The sequence below is a fragment of the Lissotriton vulgaris genome, chromosome 2_1 (genome assembly GCF_964263255.1).
Source record: "Lissotriton vulgaris chromosome 2_1, aLisVul1.2, whole genome shotgun sequence".
NCBI classification, from domain to species: Eukaryota; Metazoa; Chordata; class Amphibia; order Caudata; family Salamandridae; genus Lissotriton; species Lissotriton vulgaris.
Window position 1 is genome coordinate 608,210,126 of NC_141687.1, and position 13,610 is coordinate 608,223,735.

Genomic DNA, 13,610 nt, shown 5'->3' on the forward strand with positions numbered 1-13,610 from the left:
GACAACATGGAAAGTAAAAGTGTTTTTTATGGGATGTAGTAACCCAGAAAGAAAGCACTTTGCTGTCTACACCAAGAAGTAAAATATCTAATTCCCAGAGCATATTTACTTATTTAAAAAAAGACACATCATTGTCTGCATCATAATATCAAAGCATTATTTCGCAGTACTTCTTTAAAACAAAGTGCATGGGCTTAATTTTCCTTACTAGTCCGCAGCCAAAAATGACGAATGTCAAGGTTGCCTTTTTGTTCCACCTGCCTACAACCCTTGTCTCTTTATCTCATTCTTGCATGTTCTTTTTCATCCCTGTTTTAGCACTTTGTGATTCTTTTCCTGTTTTTCAGTACCTCAGTCTTTTTCCCTTTCCTCCCTTTCTCTCTCTTAAGTTTTGCCAAAGTCTGACGATGACAAATAGGCACCCATCACCAAAATTGAGGGATGGTGCATATCAAACGCACGCAACAACGCAAATGAATGCTATTTCCCAACACAATATAGTCAAGTCAAAATATACTTTTATTTGATTCATTAATAAAAAGCATAAAAGGATGGTCAACCATCATAAAACGCAGTGCTTTAGAATATACATTTTAAAAACCTAAAAGGACTTAAGGTCGATGTCACAATAAGGAGATGTTTATTATTTTAAAAATGACGAATATAACAGTGCGTTTGGGAAATATCTACTAATTAGTTGGCTGCTTGGCAGGGTAGCATTTTGCCAGTTCTTTTGCTGCGATTTTCCATAGTATTATGGCTCTGCAGGACAGGGGAATTGACGACCCTCCGAGACATTTAATGACCGCAGCTCTACACACAATATAAGGTCCGATATGACAGCCTTCTGATGGATTAGACCTCACAACTGACACAATTTAGCAGACAGTCAGAAGACGTGATTTCCTATATATGTATGTATTGATGTCAATAGCATTTTGTTCGTGAAAACCTAGCCAAAAAGCAGCGGAGTGCTGTACATGTTCAAAGACAAGCATAAAGTAAATGAGTAACAGGAGAGGAAGGATGGGTTGTAGCTGCTTACCTCATGTAATGTAGTGTTCTTTAAAGAAGTGAGTATTCAACTCTTTCCTAAATTGGAGCAGCGTTAGGGGAGTCCTAATGGGTGTGGGGATGCTGTTCCACACCCAAGGTTCAGAAATGGAAAAAAACTGCTCTTTTGATTTTTCTTTTCCATACTTATTAGTCTGCAGTCTGATACTGACCTGATTATGGTTGTGCCAAGAACCCTCAAGATAGGCGGGGGTGCTGGTCATGATGGCTTTGTATCTGATGCCAATGCAGCACCGTCAGGATTGGGTTGATGTGATAATATTTCTTTAGTCCTTGGAAGAGACATGCTGCAATATGTAGGATGCCCTGAAGGGATACCTGCATGGAGTCTATGAGGCCATAGAGCAGGGTATTCCCACCATCCAGATGTGAGAGTAGGTGAGCTTGAACAACACTTCCGAAGTCGCTTTCTGGAAGAAATGGTTAGACTTTCTTCAGAAGAGAGAGCTGGTAGCAGACATTCTTTGTTTATTTAGCAATGCGTTTCTTGAGGGTGAGGTAAGTGGTGAGGATGAATCCAATGGGCATATGTACAAACCAATATCACCACACAATATCCCTTTTAGTGATGTTGTGGTGGCAATAGAGGCTTCGCCTTATTTAACGTGGCTTAAAACTGCCTTGTAAATAAGACCTCCTTTCACACTGTGCTTAGCGAGAAAGAGGTGGGTGTTGGGGTGGGCGTTCCACTACAACACCCATTGGTTTTGACGCTGCCCCCTATTTACAAGGGTGAGCAGACATAATATCGAGTTTTTTTTTTCGACCAGACATAATATTGACTAGACATAATATAGACTACAAAAATATTGACTTGAAAAATGTAATATGGACTAGAATAGCAATGATATTGAATTTAAAATATAGAATGGACATAATATCGACTAGACAGAATATAGACAACAAAAATATCGATTTTGAGGTAAGTTAATATTAATGTTTAATTTTTGTGTAATATAATTCTGTAGCGGGTTGTGGGTTTATAGGGGAATAGGGTGGGAAGTAATTTAAATATAATTAATTAAATATGTTTTTATACAATTGTTATTTATTTAAAAATAATTGTTAATTAATTATTAATTGGTAATTAATTAAAATATAATTAGTAATATTGTAATTGATTAATTGATAAATAATTTATTTTTAGTCTTTTCGTTTCTGTAGCGGGTAGTGGGTTTATAGAGGAATAGGGTGGGAAGTAATTTAATTATAATTAATTAAATATGTAATTAAATTAATTGGTATTTATGATAAAATAATTATTAATTCATTATTAATTGGTAATTAATTAAAATATAATTGGTAATTAATTATAATTGATTAATTGATTAATAATTTATTTTTACTCATTTATTTTCTGTAGCGGGTAGTGGGTTTATAGGGAATTAGGGTGGGAAGTTATTTAATAATAATTAAATAAATATGGTATTAATTTTAATGGTATTTTTTTAAATTAATTGTTAATTAATTATTAATTGGTAATTAATTAAAATATAAATGTTAAGTAATTACAATTGATTGATTGATAAATATTTTAATTATAGTAATTTATTTTCTGTAGTGGGTTGTGGGTTCATAGGGGATTAGAGTGGAAAGTAATTTAATAATAATTAATTAAATATGTTATTTAATTTATTGGTATTTATTTAGAATTAATAGTTAATTAATTATTAATTGGTAAATAATTACAATATAATTGGTAAATACATTTAAATGATTAATTAATAAATATGTTAAATTAATTAATTTAATTTCTGTAGTGGGTTGTGTGTTTATAGAGGAATAGTTTTGGAAGTAATATAATTTTAAGTTATTACATTGTTTATATAAATATATTGATTTTAATTAATAAAATATTTGTAAATTTAAAAATAATTGATTGTTAATAGGTAAATTATTAGTATTAGTAGGTAATTTATATAATTTCTTAAATATTATCTCTCAATTTAATAGATTATGTAATATATTTTACTCATTTCCTAAATAATTAAATTATTTTGTCATAGATTTTAATATTTATGTTATTTATATTTATATACCAAGTATTTACTTCCCATAATGTTGTACTCACTGGAGTTGGAATAGTAATTTTAACCCCTACGCTATCCAACGCTTTCCCTACTGTTGCACTCACTGGAGTTGGAATACTAATTTAAACCCCTACGCTATCCAACGTTTTCCCTACTGTTGCACTCACTGGAGTTGGAATAGTAATTTAAACCCCTACGCTATCCAATGTTTTCCCTACTGTTACACTCTCAGGAGTTGGAATAGTAAATTTCTCCCCTACGCTATCCAACGCTTACTCTACTGTTACACTCTCTGGAGTTGGAATAGTAATTTTCACCCCTACGCTATCCAATGCTTACCCTATTGTTGCACTCACTGGAGTTGCAATAGTAATTTAAACCCCTACGCTATCCAACGCTTTCCCTACTGTTGCACTCTCTGGAGTTGGAATATTAATTTTTACCCCTACGCTATCCAACGCTTTCCCTACTGTTACACTCTCTGGAGTTGGAATAGTAATTTAAACCCCTACGCTATCCAAAGCTTTCCCTACTGTTACACTCTCTGGAGTTGGAATAGTAATTTAAACCCCTACGCTATCCAAAGCTTTCCCTACTGTTACACTCTCTGGAGTTGGAATAGTAATTTAAACCCCTACGCTATCCAAAGCTTTCCCTACTGTTACACTCTCTGGAGTTGGAATAGTAATTTAAACCCCTACGCTATCCAAAGCTTTCCCTACTGTTACACTCTCTGGAGTTGGAATAGTAATTTAAACCCCTACGCTATCCAACATTTTCCCTACTGTTGCACTCACTGGAGTTGGAATAGTAATTTAAACCCCTATGCTATCCAATGTTTTCCCTACTGTTACACTCTCTGGAGTTGGAATAGTAAATTTCCCCTGTATGCTATCCAACGCTTACTCTACTGTTACACTCTCTGGAGTTGGAATAGTAATTTTTACCCTTACACTATCCAACGCTTACCCTAATGTTAGACTCACTGGAGTTGGAATAGTAATTTTTACCCCTACGCTATCCAATGCTTATACTACTGTTACACTCACTGGAGTTGGAATAATAATTTAAACCCCTACGCTATCCAACGCTTTCCCTACTGTTGCACTCACTGGAGTTGGAATAGTAATTTTTACCCCTACGCTATCCAACGCTTACCCTACTGTTGCACTCACTGGAGTTGGAATAGCAATTTAAACCCCTACGCTATCCAACGCTTTCCCTACTGTGCACTCACTGGAGTTGGAATAGTAATTTTTACCCTTACGCTATCCAATGCTTACCCTACTCTTGCACTCACTGGAGTGGTTACAGTACATTTAACCCTTTTGCAAACGTACAGTAAAAATATTGTATATGTTTTGGTAATAATATGTATATATATATATATATCCGTTCCAACTCCTACTCCTCGGCAAAGGTACGGACTCCTCGATGTAGGTACAGACCACAAACACTGCGCTTATTTCCAATTCAATGGTGGTTTATTGCTCTTCTGTCCCCAGCATGACGCGTTTCGGCTGCAGCAAGGCAGCATTGATCACATGACTTAAAAGAACCAATAAGTGTGCTTATATACTGTGAATGTCCCCAATGAGACTCGAGTACAACATGAACATGGAAGAAATACTTCGTAAACTGAGCTGTTATCTAAAATCCCATTAACAATGTACAATGGTCCATGTGCAAAAGGCAAGTTCATTTCATATTAATATATACAATTGTAAACACTTAATAAGGCAAATTCATATATTTACATATTATTTACAAATAAAATATATCATTTCATACTAATGCCTTTGGAATTGCCCATCAAATCCTAAGATTCACTCCAATTCATGTATATATAAATTCCAATGCTGCAGGAAGTCTCAAATAGAGGGAACGTGCAAAATATGCTATTGAAAAGTGCAAAATAGTGCTGATGTGCAAAATTGTGCTTATTAAAACTGAGTGTTATACTCAAATGTTATTAGGGCGGGCATTGGTGGTGGCACGTTGATTGGATCTCTATTAATGAAGAGTTACATGCCACCCACTAACAGAAGTAAATGTGTGTAACAGTCAAAGTAACGCTGAAAAACCTTTTTAAGACAACACTAATGATGTGGCCCAACGGGAACATCATGGCATAGTGCCCAATGCCTAATAAAAAGCTCGCTACGGGAGATGTGGGGCCAACCAGGGATATACACTCAAGTAAATATTATGGCATAGTGCCCTTTTCATTGCTACGTGGACAGCTCAAAAGAGTAAGGTTCTATATAGGGTACCCAAAATAAGTTAGACAGAATAGCCATTCATGTCCCCTTGGTGTTAGATGTAACAAACAACTTCTACCCCTGGCTCTATCCAAACGGATACATGATCATAGGTGCTTTGACAGAATGACTAACAGAGCTCACTATGCTACATCCTCTAGAGGAAGCAATAAAGGTCCTCCCCCGTATTTAATCCGTTTGGGATTCTGGTATCTAGTAATACGATGTACTTACTCTCAAGCTGCCTTAACGCTTTCTCCCTGTTTCCCCCTCTGATGTTTCTTGGCACCGCATCAATGATAAAATACCTTAATTCGTTTAGATTTTTGTTGTGGACCAATTCGAAATGCCGGGCTACCGGATAATTGCCATCCGAATTGACCACAGCCCGTAGGTGTTGCAGAATGCGGTTAAAAGCCTGCAGTTTTGTGCTGCCAACGTACCTGAGACCACAGGTACATTGGAGCACGTATACTGCAAAGTCCGTGCGGCAGGTGAAATGATCCCTGATCTTGATAGGATTAGGGTCAAAAGCAGAGCAATACTCACTGGTGTTTACACCAAATTTGCAGGCGCTGCAAGATATACATTTGAAAAAACCGCATTTGTTAGAAATTCGATGAGGTTTCATTATTACCTCCGGACTGGATTTAACCAGCACGTCCCTCATGGAGGGGGCTCTTCTAAACACCACCCCTGGTTCAGCTGGTATAAGGGGGGCTAGAGTAATATCTGTCTTTAACAGGGGCCAATGCTTTCTCAAGATTCCTCTCACTTTTTTATGATCTTCATTAAATGTGGTTATCAGACTGATGTTATTTATCTGTGTCTCAACCTCCCTTTCAACTGGACTAGGAGTAACATCCACATTGATGGAGGCTAGATAATTGTCCCTGTCCAGTTGGTTGGCTCTGTCTTTCGCCTCTAATAAGAGGGCGACCTCATACCCTCGAGCACAGAATCTTTCCAACGCCTCATTCTGACATTTTTCCAAATCCGATGGGGTACTGCAGATCCTCCTCATCCTAAGAAACTCACCATAAGGGATGCTTCTAATCAAATGGTTAGGATGGGAGCTGCTTGCGTGCAGTATAGCGTTGCCCGCTGTAGCTTTCCTGTGCAAGCGAGTGTGTAATCTCCCATTCTCAATGTAAATCTCCACATCAAGAAATTGGATGAGGTGTGTACTGATCTGTGAGGTGAAACCTAAATTGAGATCATTAACATTTATCATATTGACGAATTCATTAGCTGACTCCAACGACCCTCTCCAAATCATACATATGTCGTCAATGAATCGCCAAAAATGTACCATGCAATTGGGAAAACAATCGGCGAGTGTTTTTTTGAGGACATGCTCCTCCCACCACCCCACATGTAAACATGCGTAGGTGGGAGAGAAGCATGCCCCCATAGCCACCCCTCTCAGCTGCTGGTAAACCTCCCGGTTATAAAGGAAGTAATTGTTATTCAGACATAATTCAAGCATACTCATTAACATATTGCTGTGTTGACTGTAAGATATGCTACGTTTGTTTAAATAGTATCTTACTGCATTTAAACCGTCCTTATGCGAGATGCTAGTGTATAGTGAATTAATGTCTAAAGCAATTAAGATAAAGTCATTTTCCCACTTGATACTGTTAATTTTAGAGAGGAAATGGCCAGTGTCTTTTATGAAGGATGGTAAATTTTCCACATATTCGTGCAGGAATTGATCGACATATCTTGAAATAGACTCCAGTAAACTCCCTTGGGCGGAGATGATTGGACGCCCAGGGACCGGCAATGTTTGTTTGTGAATTTTAGGAATTAAATAAAAGAAAGGAGTGATTGGGAAATCATTTTTCAAAAAGGCATGCTCATCTTTGCTTAATAAACCAAGATCCTTCCACTGATTCAATTCCTTGTGGGTCTTCTCTTTCAGGCTCTTGATATCATTAAAGCTACCCTTTTTGTAGCAGGTGGTGTCACTTAAATGTTTTTCCACTTCTGCCATGTACAAGTCCCTTGGCCAGATGACAGTGTTGCCTCCTTTATCGGATTTGTTAATTATGAGATTCGAATCACTCCTTAACTTCTTCATCAATCTTTGGTATTGTCTTTCCATGTATTTAATTCTTTTCTTTCTACGTGTAGTACTCATTACTAATCCTTTCAAATCTTCCACAACTATGTCACAGAAAGCATCGATGTTGTCTTTCGGCATGATGGGACAGAAAGTGGAAGGAGGCTTGAAGGATGTCACACAAGGTTGATTCATTGAAATCCCAGCCCTGGAAAGATTCTCCTGCGTTGAGCCTGGTTCGAACTCCACATTTTGCGCCAGTTCATTTGCCACTCTCAGAGCTTTCACATCCGAGATCTGAAACACTTTTGAAGGTTGGGTCTGGTTAGTGATGTTTGTAGCTCGAACCTGAGCGTTATTAAGTTTGAAATGTTTCCTCAATTTTAGTTTGCGGATGAATTTGAAGACATCTATGCGTGTCTGCACGTAATTAAAAGAATTTTTTGGACAATAAGACAGCCCCAAAGAGAGGAGTTGCATCTCTGCTTTGGATAAGGTGGTGTCAGACAGATTGATGACAGTGTTGTCCTGTGCCGCTTGTGCTTCAGTTGTGTTAGGGGTTGTGTTTAACATCTGATTCTGGGCCTCGGTTGGATTATCCAGGGTAGGGTTAGATGCTGCCATTACCATTTCTTCCCTTGCCCTCTGCCTCTCTTTGCAAAGCCTCTGCCTTTTGAGTTTTCTCCTTGCGCTGCGCTTTTTGTTTGCTTTTCTTCGTTTAGTTTCCGCTGTTGGCGAGTTAGCGGTCGCAGCGTTTTGTGTCTGTCCTCCACGAGAAAACCCAATTACTCAGATGGTGTATATTTGGTAGGTACTAATCCTCGATTAGTGCCTCCTGCTGCCCCTTCATCTGAATCATAACTGCTGCTTCTTGAGCTCATTTCTGGTTCTGATGTCTCCAATCTCTGCTCATTATCACCTGTTACCTCAACATTTTTTGCTGCCAGTGCTTGTCTTTTTGCATTGTCGAATTTACGCGCAAACGTAAAAATCCTACCAGTTTCATAGTCGTTTTTATCTCGTGCAAACTTATATTGCTTGCGCTGACTAATTGTTTCCTGGTGTTTTACCAGCCTGGCATCTATCTCCTCTCTTTGTTTTTTAATGAATTCTTTGTCTTCTTCTGTTTCCAACTCCTTATTTAATTCCTCTATTTGTTTGATAATTTCTATGCGGTCAATCTCAGCATATTTTATAAGCACACAAACCATGTTCATTGAGGCGTCTAAATTCATCGTGGCCCACTCTTTCAACAGAAGGGGATTGGGATTCTCAAAAGATGGCGCTATGAGTATCCTCAATCCCCTTGGCACACGCCCCACATCTTTATATTTCTGCAATGAACGGTGCTCCCACCATTTGGTGGTTTCAGTTCGTAATAGCTTCTCCAAGCGTTTCATTTTGCTTTTCAAATCCGTTGTTTTTTCATTTGCCTTAGCGTTGTCATTTTTGGTTTTCAGCGTCGGCAAATTAACAAACATTTCCTCTGCCAATGCCTCCCGGTTCCTTAAAGCCTCTGCTGGTAAGGACATTTTTCTTCGAACAAAAAACCCAATGCCTTTCACCGGGGAACGGAAATACGATCCCCAGCAGTCTTTCAGTACTGTTAGCGCAACTCTCCTTTCACCCGCACAATGGTTAGCCAGTGAATCGGCACTCACGGATTGATCGGCTTACCCGTCTGGGATCAACACGGTGCTTCGTCGATGTCCTCCGACTTCTCCAAAGCTCCACTGCGGAAACCTCCAGGCTATCCGACACTCCGCTCCGTATCTCACCAATGCGGGGGGCTGTATGCTCTTCTACTCCTTCCGGGTCAATTGTTGCTTCGCTTCCGCGTTCGGCCGCATAACACCGCAGCCCGTAGACGAAAGGAGGGTCTGTAGAGGCGGCAACGGCCGTTAACCGCCCAATAGATATCCGTTCCAACTCCTACTCCTCGGCAAAGGTACCGACTCCTCGATGTAGGTACAGACCACAAACACTGCGCTTATTTTCAATTCAAGGGTGGTTTATTGCTCTTCTGTCCCCAGCATGACGCGTTTCGGCTGCAGCAAGGCAGCCTTGATCACATGACTTAAAAGAACCAATAAGTGTGCTTATATACTGTGAATGTCCCCAATGAGACTCGAGTACAACATGAACATGGAAGAAATACTTCGTAAACTGAGCTGTTATCTAAAATCCCATTAACAATGTACAATGGTCCATGTGCAAAAGGCAAGTTCATTTCATATTAATATATACAATTGTAAACACTTAATAAGGCAAATTCATATATTTACATATTATTTACAAATAAAATATATCATTTCATACTAATGCCTTTGGAATTGCCCATCAAATCCTAAGATTCACTCCAATTCATGTATATATAAATTCCAATGCTGCAGGAAGTCTCAAATAGAGGGAACGTGCAAAATATGCTATTGAAAAGTGCAAAATAGTGCTGATGTGCAAAATTGTGCTTATTAAAACTGAGTGTTATACTCAAATGTTATTAGGGCGGGCATTGGTGGTGGCACGTTGATTGGATCTCTATTAATGAAGAGTTACATGCCACCCACTAACAGAAGTAAATGTGTGTAACAGTCAAAGTAACGCTGAAAAACCTTTTTAAGACAACACTAATGATGTGGCCCAACGGGAACATCATGGCATAGTGCCCAATGCCTAATAAAAAGCTCGCTACGGGAGATGTGGGGCCAACCAGGGATATACACTCAAGTAAATATTATGGCATAGTGCCCTTTTCATTGCTACGTGGACAGCTCAAAAGAGTAAGGTTCTATATAGGGTACCCAAAATAAGTTAGACAGAATAGCCATTCATGTCCCCTTGGTGTTAGATGTAACAAACAACTTCTACCCCTGGCTCTATCCAAACGGATACATGATCATAGGTGCTTTGACAGAATGACTAACAGAGCTCACTATGCTACATCCTCTAGAGGAAGCAATAAAGGTCCTCCCCCGTTTTTAATCTGTTTGGGATTCTGGTATCTAGTAATACGATGTACTTACTCTCAAGCTGCCTTAACGCTTTCTCCCTGTTTCCCCCTCTGATGTTTCTTGGCACCGCATCAATGATAAAATACCTTAATTCGTTTAGATTTTTGTTGTGGACCAATTCGAAATGCCGGGCTACCGGATAATTGCCATCCGAATTGACCACAGCCCGTAGGTGTTGCAGAATGCGGTTAAAAGCCTGCAGTTTTGTGCTGCCAACGTACCTGAGACCACACGTACATTGGAGCACGTATACTGCAAAGTCCGTGCGGCAGGTGAAATGATCCCTGATCTTGATAGGATTAGGGTCAAAAGCAGAGCAATACTCACTGGTGTTTACACCAAATTTGCAGGCGCTGCAAGATATACATTTGAAAAAAACGCATTTGTTAGAAATTCGATGAGGTTTCATTATTACCTCCGGACTGGATTTAACCAGCACGTCCCTCATGGAGGGGGCTCTTCTAAACACCACCCCTGGTTCAGCTGGTATAAGGGGGGCTAGAGTAATATCTGTCTTTAACAGGGGCCAATGCTTTCTCAAGATTCCTCTCACTTTTTTATGATCTTCATTAAATGTGGTTATCAGACTGATGTTATTTATCTGTGTCTCAACCTCCCTTTCAACTGGACTAGGAGTAACATCCACATTGATGGAGGCTAGATAATTGTCCCTGTCCAGTTGGTTGGCTCTGTCTTTCGCCTCTAATAAGAGGGCGACCTCATACCCTCGAGCACAGAATCTTTCCAACGCCTCATTCTGACATTTTTCCAAATCCGATGGGGTACTGCAGATCCTCCTCATCCTAAGAAACTCACCATAAGGGATGCTTCTAATCAAATGGTTAGGATGGGAGCTGCTTGCGTGCAGTATAGCGTTGCCCGCTGTAGCTTTCCTGTGCAAGCGAGTGTGTAATCTCCCATTCTCAATGTAAATCTCCACATCAAGAAATTGGATGAGGTGTGTACTGATCTGTGAGGTGAAACCTAAATTGAGATCATTAACATTTATCATATTGACGAATTCATTAGCTGACTCCAACGACCCTCTCCAAATCATACATATGTCGTCAATGAATCGCCAAAAATGTACCATGCAATTGGGAAAACAATCGGCGAGTGTTTTTTTGAGGACATGCTCCTCCCACCACCCCACATGTAAACATGCGTAGGTGGGAGAGAAGCATGCCCCCATAGCCACCCCTCTCAGCTGCTGGTAAACCTCCCGGTTATAAAGGAAGTAATTGTTATTCAGACATAATTCAAGCATACTCATTAACATATTGCTGTGTTGACTGTAAGATATGCTACGTTTGTTTAAATAGTATCTTACTGCATTTAAACCGTCCTTATGCGAGATGCTAGTGTATAGCGAATTAATGTCTAAAGCAATTAAGATAAAGTCATTTTCCCACTTGATACTGTTAATTTTAGAGAGGAAATGGCCAGTGTCTTTTATGAAGGATGGTAAATTTTCCACATATTCGTGCAGGAATTGATCGACATATCTTGAAATAGACTCCAGTAAACTCCCTTGGGCGGAGATGATTGGACGCCCAGGGACCGGCAATGTTTGTTTGTGAATTCTAGGAATTAAATAAAAGAAAGGAGTGATTGGGAAATCATTTTTCAAAAAGGCATGCTCATCTTTGCTTAATAAACCAAGATGCTTCCACTGATTGAATTCCTTGTGGGTCTTCTCTTTCAGGCTCTTGATATCATTAAAGCTACCCTTTTTGTAGCAGGTGGTGTCACTTAAATGTTTTTCCGCTTCTGCCATGTACAAGTCCCTTGGCCAGATGACAGTGTTGCCTCCTTTATCGGATTTGTTAATTATGAGATTCGAATCACTCCTTAACTTCTTCATCAATCTTTGGTACTGTCTTTCCATGTATTTAATTCTTTTCTTTCTACGTGTAGTACTCATTACTAATCCTTTCAAATCTTCCACAACTATGTCACAGAAAGCATTGATGTTGTCTTTCGGCATGATGGGACAGAAAGTGGAAGGAGGCTTGAAGGATGTCACACAAGGTTGATTCATTGAAATCCCAGCCCTGGAAAGATTCTCCTGCGTTGAGCCTGGTTCGAACTCCACATTTTGCGCCAGTTCATTTGCCAATCTCAGAGCGTTCACATCCGAGATCTGAAACACTTTTGAAGGTTGGGTCTGGTTAGTGATGTTTGTAGCTCGAACCTGAGCGTTATTAAGTTTGAAATGTTTCCTCAATTTCAGTTTGCGGATGAATTTGAAGAATTCTATGCGTGTCTGCACGTAATTAAAAGAATTTTTTGGACAATAAGACAGTCCCAAAGAGAGGAGTTGCATCTCTGCTTTGGATAAGGTGGTGTCGGACAGATTGATGACAGTGTTGTCCTGTGCCGCTTGTGCTTCAGTTGTGTTAGGGGTTGTGTTTAACATCTGATTCTGGGCCTCGGTTGGATTATCCAGGGTAGGGTTAGATGCTGCCATTACCATTTCTTCCCTTGCCCTCTGCCTCTCTTTGCAAAGCCTCTGCCTTTTGAGTTTTCTCCTTGCGCTGCGCTTTTTGTTTGCTTTTCTTCGTTTAGTTTCCGCTGTTGGCGAGTTAGCGGTCGCAGCGTTTTGTGTCTGTCCTCCTATATATGTGTGTGTTAAAAAAATCTTAATTTTTCGTTTATTTAAGTATTTTAAATATGTTTATATTAATTTAATTTAATGTTATATTACTTTTAAGTTACTTTTAACATATTTAAAAAAATCAATATTTTGACATTCTATATTTTTTACACTCGATATTTTGGAGTCAATATTTTTGTACTTACCTGTTTGAAGATAGGAAGTCAATATTCTGTCAGTCCATATTTTAACCTCGATATTTTGGCATCTCGATATTATGTCAATCGATGTTCTGTCAGTGATCCATTTACAAGGTTGGCGTAAATAGGAGGCAGCCCCAAAATTAAGACCAGGGAAAACCTGGTCTGAACTTGGCGAAACGAGGAGAAATGCTTTATTCTCCTCCTTTTTGCTTTTTCAATATGTGCTGCCTTGTGCAGCACATATGGAAAAAGAAAAATGCCATGGTTTGTTTATGTACGGGATGGTGTCCGTTTCTGGACATAAACAATCTTTTAAACAAAAATGACATTTTGTAACTACCATGTGTGCTGCACTAAGCAGCACACA